At 44.3% G+C, this 24,302-nt stretch overlaps 1 pseudogene; it reads right to left on the minus strand.

The window, feature by feature from the left end:
* LOC125168152 (immunoglobulin heavy variable 3-74-like) overlaps positions 1 to 19,034 on the minus strand; it is a 131,572-nt pseudogene extending 112,538 nt beyond the window's left edge.
* Between the last annotated feature and the right edge of the window lie 5,268 nt (positions 19,035 to 24,302).

Genomic DNA, 24,302 nt, shown 5'->3' on the forward strand with positions numbered 1-24,302 from the left:
CTCAAAATGGATGAAAGATTAAGAAGAACACTTGAACCTAAATGCCTTCAAAGAAAACATGAAAGATAAACGTGATGACATTCACTTGAGAATGATTGATTTGATGTAAAAGCAAAGTCACAGAGAACAAAGCAGGCAAGGGGGACTACACCACACTAGAAAAGGGGCAAGCAAATATTTGCAGAGCTGGAAGGCAGTCTATGGGAGGGTAGACATTACAATAAAAAATATTGAAAAGGAGTTAATATCCAAAATGCAGGAGGGACAATAAGGTGTTCTCATTTCCCTGCCATCAGACCACACCTCAAGCTTCCCCCTTTCCCTAATGGAGACCCACCTCCATTCAAAGTGCTCCTCAGAGGATGAGTCTTAAAGACGTGCCCACTAGTGTCTAGGCCTCACATCACAAGAGGATGGATTGCCCCCAGTGCAGAGCCTGTGCTCGGGGGCCTGAAAAAGGATCTGCCCCCACCCATCAGTATCCAGATGCCCTGTCTTGCTGCAGAGGGAGGACCTGACCCTGTGATAGACTCTGTTACTTCAGGATGTTCTTGCTTTACCTCCTCACCGTGTAACACCCCGATCTTGTGAGTAAAGAAAGAACAGAATTTGATTCAGAAGGCAAAGCTACTGATTTGTACAATGTAGGAACCATAAAGTATTTTATCATCTATTACCCCCCCCCCCCATCTTTTGTCCCTAACCGGGCTGCCGCTCATGCCTCAATTCCTGGTGATGAAGATCCATTACTGGAATGAATATCTCTACTTTCTTGTCAATGCCATTACACTCTGATTTACAGTTCTCTTTTCAGGTATGCTTGGGGGAGACAACTAAGTTGGGCTCAATATTACTCCAAGTTTTTGAAGCCAACTTACATTCTGTGCCTTCACCCAAGGCTGCACTCTTGTTTAGTATGTCCGTGACTTGTCACTCTATTACCAAAGGAATCAGGGAGCCCTTGCAGACTCGCCACCCTCCTAAAGCACCAGCCAGACAGGGCCATACACCCTCCTGTCTTCTTAATGTCCACGGTTGCAAACAGCTACTGCCAACGAGGACTATGTCAAAACTCCCCACAAAGTGTCTTGCTTCAAAACTCCCCACAAAGTGTCTTGTCAGTTTTTCACATCCCTCTCACTGGTACAAAAATGCAGTTGCATAAGCTTCTAAGGAAACCTGGCTACTGCTTCCCAAGGACCCCTAACTTCAATGCTGTGAGCCCCTCACTCCTACCTGATGCTGCCACAGATTTCTTTTCGTGGCTTTTAGAGTCATTAACCTACTTTAAAGTGTTAATATTAGCTCTGTGCACACCGCAAACTCTCAGCTGTCTGAATATCAATAACATGTTTCACCTCTCATTCCATGGAAATAGAGTGGCTGCAGGTATCCTGCAACAACCTGTGCCTCTCGGATATGTCCTATAACTTTCTTCCCATGAAAATTAGACCTTGGGCCATCAGGCCCCACTGCATGCTTGCACCGCCACAACTGCTGTCTGGATACATTAGGATCCCCACTCACCTCTGTATTCCTCTCTGACAAGTTTGTAATTTCCAGGCCCACCACCTACCAGCAGGACACTGACCAACCCGCCCATCATCTTGTGTCATGTTAACAGTTTAAATTGGGTTATCCCACTCCCCTCCCTAAAAAGGGAGACCTGGGGTACCTGGGTGTCTCAGTTTGTGGGCGTCCTACTTCAGCTCAGGTCATGATTTTGCGGTTTTTGAGTTTGAGCCTTGCATCGGGCTCTGTGCTGCCAGCTCAGAGCCTGGAGCCTGCTTCAGATTCTGTGTCCCCCTCTCTCTCTCTCCTCCCCCACTCACACTCTTTCTCTCAAAAATAAATAAACATTAAAAAATTTTAAAAGGGGAGTCCCTACTTCATTCCACACGATTGCCCTCAGCTACAGGAATGGTTTCTGGGATATCTGGTGGTCAACCCTGAGTTCTATTTAAAAAAAAAATTTTTTTAACATTTAGTTCTTATTGAAAGACACAGGGCGTGAGCAGGGGAGGGGTAGAGAGAGGGGGAGACCTAGAATCTGAAATAGGCTCCATGCTCTGAGCTGTCAGTCCAGAGCCTGATGTGGGGCTTGAACTCACAAACTATGAGATCATGACCTGAGCTGAGGTCCATAGCTTAACCAACTGAGCCACCCAGGTTCCCCACCCTGCCTTCTATTTTGTGACAGCTTCTGTATGTGGGGAAACATAGGAACCACTCAGGCCAGTGTCCCTACTAGAAGTACTCCAGGCGTCCTCTCTGCCTGCTGTAAAATCAGTCTAAGCCACTGCGCTCCCAGGTTTTCCCAAGCTTGTACATCTGCAAAGGGAAAGACTGCCACTATTCACCGGCATTCCAGACATGCCCTGGAGTCTTCAGGGCTATTGGCACCCTCTGGTAATCCCACAGGTCCTAACCTCATGAGTACCAGAGGACAGAGGACATTTTTCCAGCCTGCCTATAATTGCTGCCCTATTAAACACAACTGATCTTTCTGCTAAAATTGCTAACGGTCACTCTCCAAGCCAAACCGTGAGGAGACTGCCACTGTCTCTCCAGCGACTGACAGAGCTCACAAGGCTGTCAAATACACAGCCAAGATCAGAGACCCCTGTCCTTTACTTCACTTTAGAAGCCTGCCTTTTTCCCTGACTTGGACTATTGTTTATCATGTAAGTTCCTCACAATGGGAAAAGACAGGTGGACAGATAATGATCAGATGGGGTGTACATTGGGGTTGAGTGGGCCTCCTGAGGCCCCTTTCTTTTCTCCTTTGGTCTTCCACCAACCCCATCAGATGGGATAATTAAGAAACTGAGAGAGAGTGGGTTCTTCCCAGGCATCCACTAAACCTCTGACTAAATTATTTCCCAGGGCACTACTTGTAAATCTCTCCAAGTTTTGTGTAATATCTATCACCAGGCCCCAGGAAGTTCCTCTAGCCCCTCCCTGCCCACTGGGTCTCTCCAGATGGATTTGACAAATTGGCTTCCTCTTTGATTAATGGCTACATGTTTGGTGGATGGACTGATGCTGTCTGACTGGACATGCCAATGCCACGACTGTGGTAAAGAATGTAATGCCTGAAATGGTTCCTGGATTTGCCATTCCATTATGGATTTACCCAGACCAAGGGACTCACTTTAGCACATAGAAAAACAACGTACTTGAAAAGACTGGGGGTGATAATTAGAATTTCATACCGCACATCAGCCTTAATCATCACAGAAGAGGACGAAGAGGATATGTGGATTAGGGGAACAGATATGGAACATGAAAAACTAGACACAAAATTCCTTCAGGAAAAATCCGCCTGGAAACTGGCCTGAAACATCCAGAATCATTGTCCTTGGCCCTTATTGAGATTTGGAATGCTCCAAATAGCAGGCAGGGACTGACCCCCTTTGCATTAGTATTTTAGAAAGGAATGCTTAACCCTTTCATTACTGATTGAGTGAACTTTATGATAACTTATATGACCAAGTTGATGCCATGCATAGCCATGTCCAAGAACTAACAGGTACACTTGGGTCATATCATCCACAGACAATAAGAACATGGCCTCTGCCACTGACTAGCCTTGCCACCCTTTCTACAGAATATGGGACGCTCATCTGGTCTTCAGAGAGCACCCAGTGCCACCTCGCTGAGAAGGACCTTATGACGAACTCCTAACCGACTACACTGCCATCAGAATTAGGGAAAGATTCTTCTGGATTCACGCAAGCTGCACAAAATAGTTCCAGATCGCCATTGTCAAGACCGTGGATGACCATCCCCTTGATTACCATTGGTAAGGATTCCCAGAGCCAATTCCCAGGCTCTGGAAGCACATGGCATCACATAGTAGGTCACGGATCAAAAAACTGCATTTCCACCTAGTTTCATTTTCCAGCTCTTTCCTGTCAGGAAAAAAAAAACTTTTTACAATGGAGCCTACTATTTCCCCCACTATTAAAAGACTGACTACATTTCCTGCTCTCCCTCTGAACCTCTATGACTGTCTATCTTCAGACTGCATCTGCCCCATTCACCTCTGTAGTTATCTCAGCAGGTCAGACACAGACCCCTACACAGGTTTTCCAAGTCCTGTCTACAGTAAATAATCAGTCTTATTGTCAATTTTTGACATCAGGATAGCAAGTAAGTCCCCAAAGTAGTGTTATTTCCTGCCAATGCAAGCAGGTGAATGCACCATGTGGATGGACAAATGGAAGGGTGTGGTATCCACCACCAGCACGACAATGTCACTCTGCCTTTCCTTCCACTGCATTGATTGGGACCACAACTTTGATGGAAGCTTCAGGATGGTCCTTTACTCAGGTGAAGTATTGGGAGAGAATATTTCCCTTTGTATGAAGACAGTCATGGTGCTGGCTTCTCTCTCTTGGTGACATAGCAAGGCAATCTGGTGCCAGATGGTCACTAGGTGCTCCAGCATAACCCCCATGGCACACTTTCCGGATCCCAAAATGTATCACTGGCACTCAGACAACCTGTGCATCAAGTGGCATAGCTCAGCCACTTCCAGGTAAAGCTGCCTAAATGCACAAATCATATGAAAGTAGACCAAAAATCTGGAGTAGCTCAGTCAGGTGACAAAACCCACCTTATAGCTGCTGAAGGGCTGCAGGCCTCCCATGTCTCACAAACTTTCAGGAATGCATGATAATTGACCAGTGACAGTGACCCTCAATTGCCCAGACCAGTGGGAACTCATGACAGGCTCTACATGAGCTGGTCAGCCTAACATCTTGGCACTGTTTGGACTGTTAGGAATTCCCAAGGCAGCAGGGTAGAGATGTACAGGTTGAGAGCAGACTGTGGCTGGGACTCCTTGGTCATCGATGCTGAATGGGACATACTGCCTAGCTCAGTCATGCAGAGTCTCCCCTGTGGCCCTTTAGATACTTTCAACTGCCTAGACAGTCTTGGGAATGTGAGCCATCTTATGCACAGCTGGGAATTTACATTTCAGTAGTCAACTGTAAAGCGCCACTGTTAGGACGGGGCTTTAATGCCCATCAAGTGGGCGGACTGAAAGGATAAATGATGTGTTTAATGTCCCCCCTCCTTCAGGAAATCTTGAAGTATTGGGTGCAATTACTCAGTCCTCTATTGCACACAATATTGATGTGCATATACTGTCTTAATTGGATGTAGGGGGGTGCAATTTGCAGTCTTACAGACTCTTGATATGTAGCTCACCCCAGGAAAGCCAGGCACAGGGTTTGTTCCCACTGGCCTTGATGGCATGTGAGGGCATCCACATCATTAACCAGACATGCAGGGTCAAAGGGGCCACCGTTGCTAAAAGAGATTCAGTAAAGATTCTTCCAATAGTGACATCAAAGGTATGTTGAGACCCTTCTACTATCCCTCCCTTTATACCTAGTAAGCTAAAGAGCACCACACTTATATTTGGAGGGGTTCCTGGGAAGCACTGTACCTTGGCTTCAGGGTCAATGAGAGAAATAAAGTGTTGTCTGTGTCTGTGTCCTACAGCGTAAATACAGAAGTGTACAGGCAGTTGTCCCAGGAGGAAGGACATACTCCACAAACCTCCGGGTCCCTAGGCAGGGGCCTTGGCATCTCCCCACCCACTGGGATCCCAGCTCCCCACTACCAGGGCTGTCATGTTCAGAGAAGCGATGGCACCCACCAGAAGGGTAGGAATAGCATTCTCTCGAAGATCCCAAAGAGTCTGATCAAAGTTTCTGACTTGTGTTCAGGCTGTCCTGAGATTAAGTCACTAGGGACCCCTCTTCTCAGAGCTGTGCGTAAAGAGAAGTGTGGGCCTCATCTCTAGAGCAAGAGATCTGGGTTGAAGTTCCACCCCTTGAATGGGGCACTGCTGGGACCCTCCTGTGGGCTCCTATCTATGGAGTTGGTGATCCCATCAGCATTTGCAGCAAAGAAGTCTTGGGCTTCTTGAAAATTCTCCTTTTCACATCTGACTATGGCATGCATGCTAATGCCTGCTATACTAAAGCTGGTATTTCCATGAATTGTATTGGCACAAGGCTTAAAATCAGAGTGGTCCTTCAAGAAGAACTCCTTAGATTCTGTTGTCAAGTGCCTCTCCTCCAGGTGGAAATGGACAAGGGCTCATGGGCACATGACATAAGGCAAAAAAAAAAAAAAACTCAAAACCCAAAACCCACACCCATTGAATTGTCCCCATTCTATCTTAGAGTTGGATTGCATCACCTGGGCTTGACCTCTCGCAGTTGGCCTGTGCTGTCGTGCCATATAAATCTAAGTCCGGAGAATCAGAGCTTCTTTCTTCCTACATCTGTGGGCTCTGGGGCCCTAGGGAGCCTCTTCCTCAGAGTCTTCCCCTTTTTCCATGGTGTGTGTCTCTTGCCATGTGCCTTGGGGTGATTGTCATAGCTTTTGATACAGTGAAAAGACTTGAAGCTCCATAGGTTGTCTCTAAGTAACCAGGCCATTGATACCTTGAGCTTTTCAGGGATTTATGAATCTGGAGGACTTGGACCAATCCAGACAGCTGTAGTATGTCAAGCGCTTAAAGCAACAGCTTGGAGCCAATTGTGAAGACCCACTAGAGCCAATCAGTGTCCTTGTCTCCCTCCCTTTGGACAAATGATTCCAGGAAACCTTGCATTTTCATGATGGTGTAGTGCCTGTCACCATTTCTCTCTTTCACACTGGTCCATGGATATGTTGGTGTAGTGGTCTTGACAGGGAGGACCTGGGATAGAAGTTAGCTCTTCCCAGACAAGTGTGCTGAGGCCTCCCACACTGAGGTGTCCCCGACAACACCTGTTAAATAGGGAACCATTGTCAGCAGCAGTGAGGAATGCAGCCAGTATGGGGAGGATGCCTTGGTCCTGTCCTCTGCCCAGGGAGACATGATGCTCCTGGTAGTGTTGCCTCTGTCACTAGGTAGGCATGGCTAAGCAAACACAACACCAGGATACTGGTTGCAACACAGTGGACCCAGCAGCTGGCGTCTTCTTTGACACTAATCTAGGGATATGGTCTTCGGTGTCCAGCAATATCTCACTTGGAGATGAGTAGGAAATACACACCTCTGGAACTCCAGGATGGTGCCTGGTTGTTGGTCTCTGCAGGGAGTCTGACCTTTTATGGCATTGGTAACTTAGGGTGGGGGTTTCTGGCAACACCTGGCATCAGCCCAAAGCAAAGCTACAGACCACCGGCAAGCTCCATCTCCTTCCCAGAGCAGCTGAGATGTGGGGGTGAGGAATGAGTGAGCCATTCTCAGTGCTAACACATTGTTGGAGGGCACCACCTAGACCCCCAATCCCATCCCTGGGGACAAATGTGTTGGGGACCCCAGCTGTTGTACAAAATTAAGAACATGTAGACTGTATCCTGCTGAAGGAATAGGCAAGAGCCATTGCTCAGGGCGTGGACAGGCGGCTCCCTAGGCATCTGAGTTCTGGCTTTGGATACATGAGATGCATGGGGCCCTCCTGACTCAAGGTGGCGTTTCAGTGCACCCCCAACAAAGGAAATGGAGGCACAGGATTTATGACTCACAGGGCCCAGAAGCAAGGGTACACAAGGACCTTGGGAAGGGAAGGCCTCCTTTCCAAAGTCCCAGTGATCAGGACATAGAAAACAGGGTAGCAAGTACCTGATTACTTGAGAATGGATGGGGCTGAAGTCCCTAACTTTTCACAGGCTCACCTCTGTGTGGTTATTTGAGAAGGCTCTCAGAAAACCAAAGTGGGAATCCTAGGCAGATCCTTACCTAAGGTTAAACTCACTGAAAGGTAGGCAAGAGAAAGAGAGCAGGGATTCACATTCATTGGGCTCCAACTGGATGCCAGAGTCGTCCATAGGCACTTGTGCCTACCTTTCTGATTCATTTCATTGGGTGCTCCATTCAGTCTTATGGTCTCAGTCTCCCACATTTGGAAATTTGCTCTCCAGGGAGGCACAGCTTGTGCTAGGTGGAACCTAATGCCAGTCCCCTTCCCTCACAGCCCACAGACACCCCAGTGTGGAACAGGCAGTGTGGGTGGGTGGTAGCCCTCCATTATCCTGAACCCACATTGGGACTGGGGGAAAACAGATTACTTGGAGAATGAGAAAATGTTAGTGTGCAACCACATAGTTTTGGAGACAACTCATGAATTTGTCCCTGAAAGAGCTTGTGTGAATGTCTCTTAATTCTGGAAGCATATACTTCAGTTCAAGGCCCAGATGCTGACTCAGGTCCTCTGCACATAATCTCGGGCTCAGTTTGGGCTCTTGGAAGCTTAGATATATACGTAGAGGCCACAAGCATGCAGTTTTTAAGTTTTATTTCAGCGTTCTGGTCAGTGAGCCATGAGAGATGTGTGTCATAGCCGTGATGTGCCTGTGGACCCCTGTGTCTCCTGCAGACCTCCGGAAACGTGGATGTCAGCTCTTCAGCCTCATTACTGTATTTCCACACATGTGACAGTTGGATTGTCTATAGTTGTTCAGCAGTTAGGAGGCTAATTATGGATTGTCGTCAGCAACAATCAGTCCCTTAACTTTCTCAGGGTTGATAATTTGACATTTGTGGCGACACCACAAGGAATGCAGCTATTATGGCTTAAATGGGACCAAAAACTGATCTGATATATAACAGGGATTCATGAGTTTGCCTGACTGGCCCCATTCTTCTTGGAGGGGTCCACTGTCTGTGCTCCCACCAGTGCCTCATCCAGTGCACCATGGAGGATCCCAGCTTATGTGGCAATGGCAGTTCCTGTTATTGTCGCACGACCCTCTGTGACTGCATTTCTCTGGGATACAGTCATAATTCAGCTGAGCCACACTGCCAGTGCAGTAGGTGTCTTGACAGAGCTTTCCAGAAGCGTAGGGGGTACCAGTTCTCACATGACCAATCTCGGTTGTTCCTGTGCTACTATGTAAATTCAGCCGCAAACACTAGAACCATGAGATCTCGGATGGATGGAATCCAACATGCTCTTGCAGCTGAGGGAGATGTGTGACATTCCTACACTGCAGCCTTCCACAAGGCAAGTCTGTGTGGGAGCAGGGTTCAGCATTGAATTCCCCAGGATATTCTGCAGTGTCCATGTGGGCTGCTTTTTTGATTTATGGTGTAGCAGACATCTTGATCTTTCCCAGAATTTCTGCCAAAGATTTCTTAGCAGTGCATAGTGCGTTCAGTGCAGTTCCCATGATAGCAGCAGCCCTCTTCAGTGCACGTGGTTCCATCTTGCATATGGAAGTCATCAGGCCCGACAAGGACACCCCTCGGCTGGACTCTGGAAGATCACATATATTTTGGATTGGCCTGCCAAGTGTCCCAGCTTCGAAATAGGTGCCGTTTGTATAGCATCTGCCTGAATTACATTTGTCCCCAGGGGTTAAAATACAATCACTCATACAGCATAGATTGCTATAGCACTGCTGTAAGGAGCTGCAGTCACAATGCTTGCCTGGGTCAGCTAAGTAGTTTCCGAAATGATTGTGGGTCAGGCTTTTATTTCAATGCACCATTTAGATGTTGAAGAGGCACTTGCCTAATCTGCCACTGATTATGTATTGTGTATGAATGAAGGAACACTTACTGAAAGCTTCAAGTATACAAGGGAATTGGGTCCTAATGCAGTTGGGCCCGTTCTGGCAACCATATTCATCAGTGTCAACCCACAAACCAATATATTTTGCAATCTGATGTGTTGCTATGACAGACAAGAGTAAATAATATCTACCTAAATAACCCATAATGATGGGGTTTGTGGATGGCATATACTAGATACAACTGGACTGAAATTAACTTCATGGGATCCATTTCAAATCGCAACTAAGGATGAATGTGGTTTAGAATTCGAAAACCCTTGGACTCACAGTATCAAAAAAAAAAAAAAAAAGGACTCTGATGCAACACATATTTGCCCATGTTAGCTAGATCTCTCTCATAAATTATCATGAAACCAATATAGTAACTTACATGAATCCCATGAAACAATGAGTCAAGCTAACTAGCCTTATTAAGAATTGGGCACATTTTGACACGTGGTTGACACGTGGTTGAACACACTGTATATTGTTTAGGGTCTGAGAGCAAAATTCTGTGATGTGATGACTACAACTTACTAGAGATCCTGGGTACTGCACTGGTATTTGCTTGAGGAACAGGGGTCCCTATACTCTTTATATCCCAGGTGATAAGTAGGTCCCATTGCATTGGTGTCTGCCACTCTCTGAGAAACAATGTGTTCAAATGTTGGGAATCGCTGATGTGTCTGATTTCATAGGCAAGGTCATCCAACTTCATGATACCTTCAAGGCCTTGATAGCACGTGTCCATGGTGACCATGGAAAGAGGAATCTCCTCCAGGTAGCCGAGGTAGTAACAGTCTGGAGGCATGGAGGGGTAGTCCATCTGCAATTCTCCCTGATCATCCTGAGTGATCATCAGCAGATGTCTGGACCTAAAGTGTTTCTTTGGCCACATGTGGAAAACGGGTCTCTTGTCCCAAAACACAGGCTACGGGACAGCCAACCAGTCATCTGAATGCCCTTGCCATTGTGCAGCTCCTTCTTTGTAATTACCACCTCAAGGAGATGTAGAGCCATGAGGGACGACCTTGAGAACCCTGGACAGGAGCAGCACTGCCCAGAGTGCAAACTGCAAGAGGGACGCCCTCAAGGTGACCTCGCCCTCTGCCACCCTCATGCCCCTGCTCAGAGACATCTGCCAGTGAGAGTGGATAAATGGAGGATCCTTAGCAAAGTGAGGTCTAGGCCATATGACAGAACAGAGGACTGTACCGGGTGGCCAGCCCCTGCACCTGGGATCCACTTGTGGGGTTAGGTAACAGTCCCAGGGTGTGGCATTGTGTGACCCTGCACAACAGTTCAGCTGGGGTGGATGTGGGAGAAGGAGGTGAGCCAATTCAAGCGTCTTCACATGGACATAGTAAGGACTTGGACCCAGAGACATGGCTCTATTCAACACATTCCATCTTTCCTCCAGATAGTGAATATGGGATATGAAATTTTAACACCCTGAACTTCTCTACCAATTCCATGTCCTGTGGTACTGCTGGGTCACTTTCTATGGATGACTGCTTTTCCTCATTATGGAGACCAATGCTTCCCACTTCCTTGGGATGTGGAGGTGGACATTGTCAATTTTACCTTTATAGGTGACAAAAAAAAATAGCTTTGTCGTTTTTCATGTCTCATTGTGGTTAGACATTAGTTTTCAAGCCATTTGATCCTTTTGGTTTTTGGTGTGAAGCTTCCTCTGAGTTTACTGAGGAAACATTTCCCAGTATTCTATGTCATGATTGGTGAAGTACAAGGTTGTATTTTAGTATTTTTTGTATGCCAGCTGGGGAGAACAGAAAGTACTGCTGACCATGTGTGAGCACCAGGGGTTTTCCACTCTAATCCCTTATTGGGGTTCTTTCCTGGCCTCTGGCAGTCTCCTGCCATGCATGTGTGATTCCGTCGTCAGCTGGAGATGCCAGGGAGTTGAGGTAACTTTGGCAGCTTGCACCATGGAGTCTGCACATGATCAAAAGACGTTATCAACCATGGAACTCCCTTGTTTGATTAAATATGCTCTACTCCTTTAAAACCCCCTGCCACAGGCAGAAACCTCAGAGTTGGCTTTTGGACAGGAGTCTGCATTCTCACCAGTGGCTGGCCTTGTGCATAAAGCTCAAATTCCTTTCCTACCAAAACGAAAACTTTGAACGTTGACCTTTCCAGCAACAGGCAGCTGAATGCGGGTTTTGATAACAATAAAACAGAGTGGAGTGGCAGTTGCCAGGGGCTGGCAGAGAGGCGCAATGAGGGTTAGATATCAAGGGGTGTGATTTTCAGTTATGCAAGACGACTAATTTCTAGAGGTCTTCCCCACAACATTACATGTGTAGTTAACAATATTGTACTGTACGGGTAAAATTTAGTGAAGATAGTGGATCTCAGTTTCAGTGAGATCTTACCACAATACACGAGTTTTGCTTCTCACACAAAGTATGCATGGACACACACTCTGTACTGATAAGTGAAATTAATTTAAAAAAATGTACATACTTTGGATCCTAACCCTTGGGATATGCCATTTACAAATATCTTCTTCCATTCCATAGTTTGCCTTTTAGTTTTGTTTATTGTTTCCTTCACTGTGCAGAAGCTTGCTATTTTGAGGTACTCCCAAGAGTTCAAATATGTATGTACTTATTTTTCTTATAATATTTTAAATTTCAATACAAGTGTGTTAACCTACAGTGCAGTATTGATTTCAGGTGTAGAATTTTGTGATTCATCACATACATATAACACACAGTTCTCATTTCAACAAGTGCCCTTCTTAATGCCCACCTCCCTTTTAGCCCACCTTACCCCCCTCCCCTTGGTTTGTTCTCTGTATTTAAGAGTCTCTTCCCGTTTCCTATTCTCTGTTTTTCTCTTATTTTATTTTTCCTTCCCCTATGTTGTGTTTCTTATATTCCACATATGAATGAAATCATATGATATTTGTCTTTTTCTTACTGACTTTTTTCATTTAGGTTAATACGTTGTTGTTCCACCCACATTGTTGTAAATGACAAGATTTCATTCTTTTTGATGGCCGAGTAATATTCCATTGTATATATTTACCACCTCTTCTTTATGCGTTCATCTCCTGATGGATATTTGGGCTCTCCCACAATTTGCTTATTGTTGATAGGGCTGCTGTAAACATTGGGGTCCATGTGCCCCTCCGAATCAGCATTTTGGTATCCTTTGGATAAATACCTAGTAAAACAATTGCTCAATCACAGGATGGTTCTATTTTTAATTTTTTTCAGGAATCTCCACACTATTTTCCAGAATGGCTGCACCAGTTTGCATTCCCACCATGTTAATTTTAGCCCTCCTGACAGGTGTGAGGTGTTATCTCATTGTGGTTTTGATTTATGTTCCCTGATGAGGAGTGACAATGAGCCTCATTACACGTGTCTTTTCGCCATCTGGAAGTCTTCTTTGAAAAATGTCTATTCATGTCTTCTGGCCATTTCTTCACCAGATTATTTGTTTTTTTCAGTGTCGAGTTTGATAAGTTCTTTATAGATTTTGGATACTAAGCCTTTATCTGATATGCCATTTGCAAATATCTTCTCCTATTTTGTCAGTTGCCTTTTAGTTTTGTTGATTGTGTCTTTGGTGTACAGAAGCTGTTTATCTTGAGGTCCCAATAGTTCCTTTTTGCTTTTGTTTCCCTTGCATCTGGGACATGTCCAGTAAGAAGTTGTCCTGACCGTGCTCAAAGAGTTTGGTGCCTGTGTTTTCCTCTAGGATTTTGATGGTTTCCTGTCTCACATTTAGGACTTTCATGCATTTTGAATTTGTTTTTGTGTATATTGTAAGAAAGTGGTCTGGTTCCATCAGAGTTTCCTGTTGCTGTCCAGTTTTCCCAACACCATTTGTTGACAGGACTGTCATTTTTCCATTTGATACTGTTTCCTGTTTTGTTGAAGATTAGATGACCATTTATGGGTTTTCTACTCTGTTCCATTAATCTATGTGTCTCTTTTTGTGCCAGGAGCATACTGTCTTGATGCCTACAGCATTGTAATATAGCTTGAAATCCAGAATTGTGATGCCTCCATTTTTTTTCTTTTTTAGGATCGCTTTGGGTGTTCAAGGTCTTTTGTGCTTCCATGATAATTTTAGAATTATTTGTTTTAGCCCTGTGAGGAATGCTTGTATTATTTGACAGGGATATTTGCATTGAATTATTTGCATTGAATGTCTAGATTGCTTTGGGTAGTATCAACATTTTAACAATGTTTTTTTTTAAATCCATGTGCATGGAATATTTTTCCATTTCTTTGTGTCTTCTTCAATTTGTACCATGAATGTCCCAGGTTTTTCAGAGTAAAGCTCTTGTAACTAGTTAGGGTTACTTCTAGGTATCTTATGGTTTTTGGTGTAATTGTAAATGGGATAAATACCTTGATTTCTCTTTCTCCTGCTTCATTATTGTTGTATTGAAATGCACAAGTTTCTGTATGTTGATTTTGTATGCTGCAGCTTTACTGGTTTATTGTATCAGTTCTAGTGTTTTTTTTTTTTTGGTGGAGTTTTTCAGGTTTTCTCTATGTAGTATAAAATTCAACTCCAAAACTGAATAATCCTATTAAAAAATGAGCAGAAGGCATGAATAGACTTTCCAAAATGCAACATACAGATGACCAATAAACACATGAAAAGATGCTCAACATCACTCATCATCAGGGAAATATAAATCAAAACTACAACGAAATATCAACTCACTCCTGTCAGAATGACTAAACTCAACTACACAAGGAACAACAGGTGTTTGTGAGGATACAGAGAAAGAGGAACACTTTTGCACTGCTTGTGGGAATGGAAACTGGTGCAGCTTGTCTGGAAAACAGCATGGGCATTTCTCAAAATGCTAAAAATATAACTACCTTATGATTGATCGATTTAACTACTAGGTATTTACCCAAAGGATACAAAAATACTAATTTAAAGGGAATTGCAACTCTATGTTTATAGCAGCCCTATCAAAAACAGCCCAGCTCTGGAAACAGTCCAAGTAAGCATTGACTCATAAATGGATAAAGTATATGTGGTATATCTACACACACACACACACACACACACACACACTCATACTCATACACTGTAATGTTTCTCAGCCCTGAAAGGAATGACATTTGCTATTTGTAATGATATGGATGGAGCTAGAGAGTATTATGCTAACTGAAACAAGTGAGCGAAAGACAAATATATGATTTCATTCATATGTAGAATGTAAGAAACTTCAAATGGGAAAGGGGACAAAGAAGAGAGAAGAGCTACACCAAGAAATAAACTTTTTTCAATGTTTTTAAATTTATGTTGAGATAGAATGGGGGGAGGAGCAGAGGAAGTGGGAAGGAGAATCTCAAGCAGTCTCTTTGCTGTCAGTGCAGAAACCAAAATGGGGCTTGATCTCAGGATCCATGAAATCAAGACATGAACCCAAATCAAGAGTCTTAGGCTTAACCCATGGAACATATAAACCCAACAAAACAGATTCTTACCTATACAAAACAAACTTATGGTTACCAGAGGGAAGGTGGGAGGAGGTGTGGGGAAGTAGGTGATGGGGTTGCAGGGCCGCAGTCATAATGAGCACTGGGTGTTGTATGGAAATGTTGAATCACTATATTTTACACCTGAAAGTAATACTACATTGAATGTTTACTATGTGGAATATGAATAAAATCTCAAAAGATGTATTTTCAGTGTCTGCAAATGGCCTTGTTGGCATACAGCCCATGAAGAAACATTTATTCCAGAAAATATACCGACAGACGGAAAAGCTAGAATTTTGAGCTAAGGTGTGTGCCTTTCCTTCCCTACACCAGCTCAGCAAATGGAAACTCCAGTGCAAGTAGCTGGGACTATAGGCATGTGCCACTGAGCCTGGCTGCAACCTCCCTTCCAGACTGTTGCAACCATACCAGGGTTCCTGGTGACCAGCTCCTGTTCAGAGGACTCTTTCCCAGAGGGACGGGATGTCAGTGACCCTAAGCTGTTTGCTGTTGAGTCCAAGCCCCAGCAGGTGCCACTGAGATGTGGGACTCACTCATTGTTTGCAGCCCCACTCCCAGGATGGAAACTCTGCCCTGGGCACAGTCCACTAGGATGCTGGGAGCCTGGTAGCCCCAGACCTGACTTGTACGGCAGGGGTCTCATGCCACCAGGACAAGCAAGCCTCAAAGAAGTGCAGCTGCCACTCACCCCTAAACTGAGCCCTTATTTTGTCCCCACCTGCAGCTGCAGAGTTTTGCCCAGGGCAGCGGGGAGCTGGAGCAATCTACTAAACCAAGGTGCAGATCTGTTCTGGCACAACTGACTTCATTTACAGATGGGGGTGAGGAAGTTCTGGGCCTCATGTTGTGGGAGAGTCAAGTGCAGGAGACAGATGGTTTCAGTGGAGGATTCCTAATCTACTCCTCCTCACCTGCAGGAGAGAGCCAGAGCCAGGGACAGTTGAGGGAACAGCTCCTGTCAGAACACATGTGAGATTATGGCCTCAACAACTCTCCATTAAGAGTGGTCCGAGTTTGGAGGGCTTAGTCTGTGGAGAGTTGAAACATCTTGGTTACAACATTTAAAATTTCAACATTACTAGGTTTTAGGTCATTTCTATCTGCAGTAAGAGTTTCCTTCATGTCTCCTATGCTTTCCTCAAGCACAGCAAGTATCCTTATGATAGTTTTGAAAAATTCTATTTCCTTGTGAGAGTTTTTAGAAATTCTGTTTGAGGCATATTAGTTATATGTGCTTTAATAATATCCCTGGCAATGACCTTTTATCGTTTTGTCTTTTGGGATGAATTCCTCCATCATGGTGTATGTCTATGTCTCCGCTTTCTTAAGTGTTTTAGATAATCCTGTTTTGTTTTCTGCTTCTAGAGTAGTGTCTTTATTGAGAAGTGTTCAATTGCTGTTGAGGGCTTGACACTTTAGGAAGCATTTGTTGCACATTCTTTGTGCACTGTGCTGTCGTGTATTGGCTGCTCTGTCCCTCAGCTAAGTCCTCTGCAGAGTTTCTCCTTGTCTACAGTGATGAGTGTTTAGACATTGTCCACAATGTTGTGAGTTTTAGCCAGGTGAGTTTGTTCTGCCTGTTAAATGAGGCTAATTCCTATATCCCCTAGAGGTGAAGCTATGCCTTACTATATGGTCAGTAAACTTGGTGCCTTTGTGGGTATATGTCGTCTTTTGAGGTTGGGGTGCGGTGCTGATCTGGTTTCCAGGCCCTCTTTCTCTAGTAAGGAAGCACCTGAGGAGGGCAAGGGGGTGTACTGCTTGGTGTCAGTGGCTCAGCTTCTACTGGGAGGTTCTGTGCTGCTCACTGAATTCTGTCCATGCTGATTGGTGGGAGGAAATATTGGCATCAGCTCCCTGTCTAGTTCCTTGAGTTGGAGTTCCCAGCCTCCCCTGTTCAGGAAGCCCTCCCACAGAGAGAACAATCTGTACCTGTGGGTCCCAGGCTTCCATCAGAACCCTGCTTTCACCCTGTCTGTGTCCAAACCATTGGCCCACCTGGTGGCACAGGGCTCTTAAGTTTTATCTCAGGAGCTCTAGCTGGGTTTGAAATCTCCAAATTATATGAACGCAATATAATTTGGACCCCACTGATCCTCTAGGAGAGAGTCTCACTGTGCTGTGGCTGGAGCTGTTTATCCCAGGAGGGCAGTTGCATGAACACTAGGGGCTTGGAGTTCATGGTGAGGAAGAACATGAAGGCAGCATTCAGTTAGCTGCTCTCAGCAGAGGCTCCTATGCTAATGACCATGGCAGTGCAATGGTGCCTGTCAGCTCTCCTGCACCACGAGAGGCAATACACCCTTTATGAAATGCACCCCGAGAAGGGAACTGTCTCTCCCCAAGTCGCCCAGGGGATTCTCAGACCACAATGCCCCCTATGCGACTCTGCCTTCCTTCTCCACAGAAGCACAGCTATGCCGACCAGGCTCCATGCCAGTCATGGCATGGACTTCTAAATCTTCAGTCTTAGAACTGCACATTTACAGGAGGTTGACTTCTCGTGATTCCCTTTATGTGTCATCTTGACAGCATCATGGATGCCCAGACTCCCCACTGTTTCTGTGGATATCTGTGAAGTATTCCAGAAGAGACTGGCATTTCTATCCATGTTTTCTGTCTGCCTGGGCATCACCCATTCCATTAAGGTTCTGAATAGAAACTGATGCAGAAGGAGGAGGAATTCCCTCAGTTTTATTTCCCATGTGCCTGTTTGAATTGGAACATTGGTCTCCTCTGACCCTTGTTCTGAGAGTTACATCATCAGCTCTTCACGTTCTGAGACTAGAAAGTAGTTCGGAATCAGATGAGAATTACACCACTGGTTTTCCAGGGTCTCCAGCATGTGAGAGTGGAATGTGGGGCTTATCAATGTATTTAGTCATGGAAACCAATGTGCTTTGGTTTCTGTTCCTCGGGAGAATCCTGACTAATACATGGAGATGTATTATCTCTTCTTTAGAGGAATTGAATAAAGCTGTAGCTCACTTAAATTCCTGAGTAGCAAGTGCCAGGAGGGAAGTGTCACGTTGTTTGGGACAAGTGCTGGGTGAAGATAATGGGGGTCTGGGGGTTCCTGTAGGACTGGCTGCACAGTGAGTGCATCTGGGACTCCTGTAAAGTTCAGCTGTTGTGCGCCAGGAAATCTGCAATTCACTCATACTGAGGGACAGGAGTAAGGAATGCAAACAACTGTGTCTTTGTGCATGTTAGGGTACTTTTCCTATGACAACACAGGTGCTAATTCAGAGTTAATAGATAAACACAGAATCCTGTGACCAGAGAGGCTCCCTGGGGAAACTGCTGTGTGGACAGGAAGCCCCAGACCCTGAGAGGAAACCTGCCTGTAACCTCCATCTGCACCTGCGCCTGGGAACACAAAGCAGAAGTGTGTATAGTGTGCGCCCCCTGGTGGTGCTGATCCCCTCCTGCACGGAGGTTTGTGTGTGGGCTCCCAGTGAGGTCCCCTCACCATGTCTCTTGCACAGTAATATGTGGCCGTGTCCTCGGTCTTCAGGCTGTTCATCTGCAGATACAGCGTGTTCTCGGAGTTGTCTCTGGAGATGGTGAATCGGACCTTCACTGAGTCTGCGTAGCTTGTGCTACTTCCATCATATCTAATATATGCGACCCACTGCAGCCCCTTCCCTGGAGCCTGGCGGACCCAGTGCATGCTATAGATACTGAAGGTGAATCCAGAGGCCACACAGGTGAGTCTCAGGGACCCCCCAGGCTTCACCAGGTTTCCCCCAGACTCCACCAGCTGCACGTCACACTTGACACCTGTAGACACAAGACATCTTGGTCAGGAATCTGTCACACATCCACTCTTTCTCAGTCATGTCCACTCACATACTCAGTGTCTCTCGTTCACCATGAATTACCTTTTAAAAGAGCAACAAGGAAAACCCAGCCAAGCACAAACTCCATGGTGAGGTGTCTATGATCTGTGCTGATCATAGAATGGGAACACCTGGGACTCCCGGGGCTGGGGCTCCTCTCCCAGCTGCAGGGTTGGAGCTGGACTGGTTTAATCCGCACAGGGAGGGCCCTATTTGCATATCCTCTGACTATATATCAAGCTCCAGACTTAGATTTGTTTCAAATTTAAAACCAGTTTTTGAGAGGCACTTCTAGATCACTTCTTGCAGAAGGGACTGTGACAGTAGAAATAATTCTAATCTGTGAACATATTTATCTTTTCATCTGTGTGTTATTTTACATGTCTTTCTCCCAGCAGGTCATGTTTGGTATGCTATTTTACTTTTTAGTGAAATTTAATCATAAATACTTTATTTTGTGCCATATAATTTTAATGTGTGTTTAGTTTTGTGTGACAGATAGGAGAGAGAGATCAGAGAGAGAGAAGGGGACAGAGAATCCCAAGCAGGCTCTGCACAATCATTGCAGACCCTGCCTCAGAATTAAACTCAGGAACCATGAGATCATGCCCTAGCCAAAATCAACAGTAGGCACTTAATGGATTGAGCCACACAGGTGCTCCATTTTGTGCCATTTTCTATCTGTGATTTTGTTATTTTTTTTCATATACTATGTTTTTGGTGTATGGAAATACAACATACTTTAGTATGTTGATTTGTATCCTGAACTTTTCCTGAGTTTATTAGTTCTAATACTTTTTTTTGTGGAGTTTCTAAGGTTTCACTATATGTAAGTTCATGTGATTCTCAAACAAATAATTTTCTTCTTACTGATTTACATGTCTTTATTTCATTTTCTTACCTAATTTTTATGGGTACATCTGCAACTTGTAGGAGCAGAAAGCTTTTTCCTTCTTTGCTTCTGTGTTCTTTGTCTGGTCTAAGGATTCAATTGACATAAGACAGATCTACAGAAGAGAATAAATTTCATTTTGCATGTGCCCAAGCTTCCTAATAATATGACACCCAGAGAATGAAGAAAGTAGGCAGCCCTTGTGCCTTTTAGAAAAAAAAAAATGGATTTGCGAAGAGTTAACAAGACAGAGATTTGGGTTTGGGTAAGTCAATTAGTGAGGAACTAACCAGGCTTGTTTGCACAGCCTTCTTGGTGCTACGTTCCCATTTCTGGTGCTAAGGATGGTTCTTCCATTCTGGTAGAGGGAAGGAAGTTTCCCAGGAGAGATTGATTTCCTGCTCTCAGGGGGACAAAGAAGGGTCACAGTTTCCTTAGACTAGCTGTTACTCAAGTGACTTTCCTCCAAATAAGCAATGTGACAAGATGGCATACCTTGGGTGCCATATTTTACTGGTCTTCGTGTTACCATGTGGAATACCTATGTAGGGAATAAGCATCCTTGCCTGGCTGCTAATGTGACAGGAAAAGCTTCAGTGTTTCACTGTTAAATATGCTGTCAGGTGTGGGCTTTTCATTTATGGCCACGATTTTGTGGAGGTTATTTCTTTCCCTCAGTTGCTGAGATTTTTTAATAATGACAATTTGTTGAATTTTGTCTAGTTTTATATGCATCAATAGATGGTGATATAGATGATCAACAGATGTGACTGCATTGTCACATATGACCCTTTCATTGTGCTGTTGCATTCACTATGCTAGGAGTTTTGCGTGTATGTCCATCTGAGATACTGGCCTTTAGTTTCTCTTCTTATGGTGTCTTTCGATTTTGCAGCATAGTAAGGTTGGTCTTGTAGATGAATTGAGGCATATTCCTTTCTTTTCAGTTTTTGGTAAGAGTCTGAGAGGTATTGCCATTAAGTCTCTTTTATATTTTGATATAATTCATAGATAAAGCCCTGTATTACTAAGCTGGCTTTTTTCTTTTGGGGCGGTGTATGATTAGATTATAGATTGAATTTTATTTGTTTTCATTCTGTTAATTTTCTATTTCTTAATGTACAGGCTTGTGGATTGTTTGTCTCTGGAAATTGCATAGTTGCCCTTTGTTATCTAATAATGGGTCTGTAATTATCTAGGCATTTTCTGTTATTGTTTTTCACTTCTTTTGTATCAGTTATGTCGCCTCCTTAATTCTGATTGTATCTGTTTGAGTTTTACCTATTTTCCTAGTAGAGATGCTTTTTCAATTGCATTTAGCTTTCCAGATATCCATTTCAATTTGTTAATTTTTTGTATTATTACACTCTTTATTCCTTTTATCTGTTCTAATAATTTCTAATAATAGTTGAGTTAATAGAAATGCCAATGAATGTATCTGAGAAATTCTTATTTATATGGTACCACAGAGCACACAGAAGTGAGAAAACAATCCTGAGAAAGAAAAACAAACCTGGAGACAGCACACATCCTTCTTTCTAAGTATATTGCAGAGGTACATTGTCTATAACACTGTGCTGCTGGCACAGAGTCAGACACACAGACCAGTGGAGCAGATTACAGAGACCAGAGTGAAATGTGTCTGGATGCAGTCAGCAAATCCTCCATGAGATTTCATAGAATTAAAATTAGGGAAAAGATGGCCTCTTTCACAAATGGTTCTGAATTCCAGTGAGTAAAATAAGGACATTTGGTCCTTATCTTATACCATACAGATATGTAGACCCCCATTCAGCCCCTTCCCTGGAGTCTGGCAGACGCACCTCCTCAATTAGCTACTGAAGGTGAATCTAGAGACTGCACAGGAGAGTCTCAGGGACTCTCTCCCCTGCCAGGCTTCTCAGGTCTCCCCCAGTCTCCACCATCTGTACGTCACACAAAACATCTACAGATACAAGTCCGGAAAATGTCACACATCCACTGTTTCTCTCACTCATATCCACTAACATAGTCAGTGTTTCTTGTTCACCATGAATTACTGTTTAAAATAGAACCAAGGAAAACCAAAGTGAGCCCAAAATCCATGGTGAGATGTCTGTGTTCTGTTCTGATCACTGAATGTGAACACTTAGGGGCTAGGGCTCTTCTCCCAGCTACAGTTTCAGGGATGGAGGGTTTAATCAGCATACAGATGTCCTTTGAGAATATAGCAAATTTTGCAATAGAATCCTCAAGAAGCCAGTGGCCCTTGGCAGGTGTAAGGGATGGGGCAGTGTTTGGTGTCACTATATCTTTCAGGACATTGTGATTTATTAATTTGTGATTTTGCTGCAGTGATTATAAGTACCCATGATAATCCTTATTTTCACATATGCACCCAAACACTTGAGGGAAAAATCAGTATACCACCATTGTACAGGTTAACAGATACACTGCAGCAGAGACAGAGTGTGTGAATGTCCAAGATCACGTACGAGGTGAGAGTAGTCCCAGTATCTGAACGTGTGCTCCCCATCAGGGGACCCACCGGCCTCCTGAACCACATGCAGGACAAGGCTGGACATCCCAGTGAGGTTTGCAGGTTCCTGACCTTCTAGAAGTCCCAGAATAGTGATGGATAGAAGCCAGGTCTATTGTGTCACAAATTGGTGAGAGTGAGAAGCCTCGACAGAGACTCACAGAGCTGATGGAGATGCCAGGGGTTTTCTACAAACACAAGGGGTCATTTACACATGAACTCTATGTGGACATCAATGGAAACCCTCCATATGGAGCCCCTGGTTGGCTCAGTTGGTTAAGTGTCAGATTTTGACTCAGGTCATGGTCCTACAGTTTATGAGTCTGAGCCTTGTGTCGTGCTCTGTGCTGACAGCTCAGAGCCTGGAGACTGCTTCATATTCTGATACTGTGTCTCCTCTCTCTCTCTTCCCCTTACCCGCTCGTAGTCTGTCTCTCTCTCTCTTAAAAATAAATAAACATTAAAAAAAGAAAGCCTCAATAACGTTAAAATGGTTGAATTTTATTGAAATATGTTGAAGGCAAAACACCTGAGATCAGGAAGGATGATATTAATTAAAAATATTTCTTCATCTATGAAATGGAGATCATTATTCTTCTAAACTCTTGTTCATGTGAGAATGATCAAAGATGTATTTATCCCAGTGTCTGACCCTGGGAAAATTTGTGTATTCCCATTATCATGGTTTATTCCAAACAGGGAGGTCACTTGTGTGTTTCCACAGCTTTTACAAACTCTTTGCTGTGTTCGTGTCAGAATAAGTGTGCAGAGCCTGGATCTGAAAACCCTTGAGAGGAGACCAGTCCTCAACGAATCTCTTGTCCTGGATCATGAACTCCCTGGTCTCTGAGTTCCCCCTGGTGGTTGTGATTGCCCCCGGTGGTCCCTGTGCTCCAGTTGTTTCACAGACCCCTGCAGAGATACAGTGACTCCTTTATTCCCCTCCCCATTTATGCAACATGCAAGGGTGAGACCCTTCCATCATGAGCACTGCAGACCCTTCTGTTCACAGGATGTCTCCTCCTACATATTTTCCATCTTTGAACCCTTCACTCTGCTTCTTGCCTATAAATATAGTTATATTTCCTTTAATCATTGGTGAGCAACAATCTTGAATAGTTATCCTTATCAGCTGGCAAGAGTCAGAAGAACTTTTCATTTGATATCGAGAGAACAAAAGAAAGATTTTTGGGCTCAGAAATTCTACTTTCATGAAACTGGGATAAATGTGCTCAGCTTCAGACATGTACCACCTTTAAGAAAAAAGGAAGTGTCAATCCCAGAGACAAGTTGGAGTCTGGATTCAGAGCATTCTGTCTTTGAACGTAACGGGTTTCCCCAGATTGATAATCAAATTGTTTCTTGTCGGTGATGCACTTCTCAATTACACTGTATTTCTTCTGGCATAGGAATGTCAGTACCTGTTATGTTATGGTTACCATGCAGAAGCATTCAGAAGAACATGAATGGTTTTCTATAAATTCAGGTCTGCTGATGGAGAGTTTCACCCCCGGATGGAAGGTACCACAGTCTCACCCTACCCAAGCTACATGGTTAGATTTGGGGGTTTAGAGGTAGTGAAATTTAGGTAAGTTTTGGACTTGACTTAATATTTAATGATTTGACATGTTGGAGGATTTGGGGGTGTGGTAATGTGAGTGTCATGTGGGATGGAGGTGAACTTTCCCTGACATCAGTGTGGACTGTGGTCATCTATGTCATTCTTGAACCTGTGTAGAATAACTTATGTGGCCAAAGGGACTTGTCACATGAGATTAATTTTGCGACATTGATATTACTGCCATGTGTATGAGTCTGGGGATGGAGTTCAGGACACAGATGGGCTTCACCAAATGTCCGTCTCGGAACCGAAGATGAGTGGGTCCTGAAGACAGCACATCTGTGGGAGGGAATACCTTGAGAATTGTGGGATGAAACCCCTCATCACCAGGCACAGACACTTTCTTGCA

The sequence above is a fragment of the Prionailurus viverrinus genome, chromosome B3 (genome assembly GCF_022837055.1).
Source record: "Prionailurus viverrinus isolate Anna chromosome B3, UM_Priviv_1.0, whole genome shotgun sequence".
NCBI classification, from domain to species: Eukaryota; Metazoa; Chordata; class Mammalia; order Carnivora; family Felidae; genus Prionailurus; species Prionailurus viverrinus.